Source organism: Passer montanus, unplaced genomic scaffold, assembly GCF_014805655.1.
Source record: "Passer montanus isolate IOZ18808 unplaced genomic scaffold, ASM1480565v1 scaffold45, whole genome shotgun sequence".
Lineage (NCBI taxonomy): Eukaryota > Metazoa > Chordata > Aves > Passeriformes > Passeridae > Passer > Passer montanus.
In genome coordinates this window covers 9531850-9534349 of record NW_024369373.1, presented here as the reverse complement: position 1 = coordinate 9534349, position 2500 = coordinate 9531850, and the positions used below count along the sequence as shown (strand labels likewise).

At 43.8% G+C, this 2500-nt stretch overlaps 1 protein-coding gene across 8 annotated transcripts in view; it reads right to left on the bottom strand.

The window, feature by feature from the left end:
* The window catches only part of SALL1 (spalt like transcription factor 1), a 17054-nt gene that overhangs the window by 10562 nt on the left and 3992 nt on the right, over positions 1–2500 (bottom strand). The window contains exon 2 of one of the 8 annotated variants that reach the window (XM_039721446.1): positions 1761–1869. The exons of the other annotated variants lie outside the window; for them this stretch is intronic. The gene's annotated coding sequence lies outside the window, so the exon portion shown is untranslated. The remainder of the gene's footprint in view (positions 1–1760; positions 1870–2500) is intronic. 8 annotated transcript variants of the gene reach the window in all.

Here is a 2500-nt window from a genome sequence, read left to right as displayed (position 1 = left end):
AAGCCAGTTGTGCAATAAGCACTGGTACAGCTAAATATACAGGAGGGCTTGTCCTCGGGGAGCCAGATGCTACTTAGCATCAAAAAGATAAATAAGGTACAAACTAAAACATAAATATTTTCCAGCAAGACAAAGATTGGGGTTATGTAGGGGAAACACGCACAACGGGTCTGAACTAACACTGGGTTTAGACAACTTCCACCATATGGGTTTCAGTAATTATTTCTGAATTGCATCTGCATAAGTGATATTTCACAAGGCCCTCTACACCCTGGGCTCACCTTTGGAAAAAAACCCAAGTGTCTGTATCCTGAACCAACAGACTGCAGCTACCTCACAAAAGGCCTAATTATGTAATGAACTAAAAGCAGCCTCACTGTGCAGTTCTGTCTCCTAAGCATCCTGTCCTCCAGATCCCACTGAGGAAAGCAATCCTAATTTCTTTTATTTCATGGGCCCAGTAACAATTATGTGGATGATCGTAATGCTGCAGCAGGAATTCACCAAAATCCATTATTGACATGAAAGAGCACTGGTTCTGATGAGGCTTTAAAAGAAAGGGCTGTAAATATTTTCTCTTTGCCAAAGTCTAGATGGTTTATTTCTCCAATATAACTTTTGCCTTGGAACATTGCGCCCCAAAAATGTTCTTTTACGACTCAGAATGTAATTCCAAGAAACCGGAAAAAAAAATCTAAAATGTCATGAAAGTGGCTGCAGCTATTAACAAAAGGAAATAATCCCACGATCTCTTACCCACTTCCTACCAGTAATTAGTTACTTGTTGAATATAATTTATGCTGCAAGTAATTTCTGCTATTAATTTGAGAGGTTACTGCAATACGAACTTTATCAAATGTGCACATACACAGGATTTTACAAGAGTAAACGTACTTATACATTGACTGCACCAGAAATATATTTTAAAGTGGAAAGTCTTCCTGGTGGGAGTGAACACATGAGCTTCTAACTTTAAAAAAAAAAAAAAAAAAAAAGAGAGAGAGAGAGAGAGACTGAGATAAGAAAAAAAAAAAAAAAAAAAGGCCAAACCAAAACATGCTGATGCAGTGTGAGGAACTTTTTTCCCTATTGATCTTTAGGTATGAAACCATAGCAGAAAGTTTTAACAAACCAGAATTCAAATCAGATGCAAGAAATTTTCACGGAGCCACTCCACGGATTCGCTCAAAGTTCTGCCCAGCAGTACCTTGCTGCAAGTGTCCGCAGAGGCAGCGATGCTCCCCTAGCCTGCACCCTGCCCAAGCCGGACATGGATTTGCAAACCTGAACTCACAGCACGAAAGGAGGAGAAAGAAGCGCTCCGAATTTCCAAGTTTTGTTTTGCAATTTCACAGGCACACAACGCAAACTCGTCCCCGCCGTAGCTCTCCCACCCTGTCTTGCCCAAGTGAGGAGCTGCTGCCAGGGCCGGGGACCCCGGCAAGGCGGGGGTAGCTCTATGCTAATGCTTCTGCAGCGTTCTGAACCCTGAAGCACCATTACAAAGCACACCTTCTGGGCAACTGGCTCAAAACTCAGCGTCCTGCCATGAAAACCAGCCACAGCCCGGCACCAGGACTGGAAAGGGAAAGGGAAAGGGGAGGCTCCTACAGATTTTATAGTAGAGTACACTGCTTTTCCTAGCAAACTGTTTTAAAACAGAATAAACTTCGTCATTCTCTTCTTTAACTTACAACAGCCACCCAAACGAAACAAAAGCTTCACTTCCATGCCATCATTTCAGGCAAGATCCAACTTACTTCAAGGACATCCTTTAGCAACAGGCAGGAAAGCTGCTCAGTTAACATTCCTTTCTCACACTCCCACTGTACTTCATTTGAAAACGATGTGCAAAATCAGATCAAAAGACTAAAAACAGAAGAAAACGGCTACTTTAAAAAAAGATACTTTGAAGTGTTTTTGACCTATTCCACCTACTAAAAACAAACAAAAAAAGATAGCAAATGTCAAAAGATGCAATCATACGAAGTGAAGATGCAAAAAAATCCCTCTGCTTTTCTTTTCTCTGCTCACTTTAAGAAGTTCCAAATTCTTTCACAGGAGGCCGATGAGAGACAACTAAAAACCTAACGCTTCTCCAACTCCTACTCCAAACTTCGAGCGGAAGTGGGAATAATATCGTAAGAAAAATAAATACGTTTACTGAGATGAGAAAGGGGGTTATGCTGAGGAAACCGTAAAACTCGAGTGCATTCAAAACTCACAAAACTCACTTAAAAACCCCAAATCGACTCCCAGGACCCAAATGACTTTTAGGAAATATTTCGCAGAGCTCCGCGGAGCCAGTGCTGATCTATTTGCTGCTGTACGAGAAGGGCATTCAGGGGATTTCGGAAGCCGGGCGAACGCTCCCAGCGAAGCACAACATCCCGCAAACTTTCCGCCCCGTTTCCACGCGCGGAGCCCGGGACGCTGTCGCGGCGCGGCCGAGAGCCGCGGGCACGGCGGCGGGGCCGGGCGGCTCGGCGGGCCCGGCACC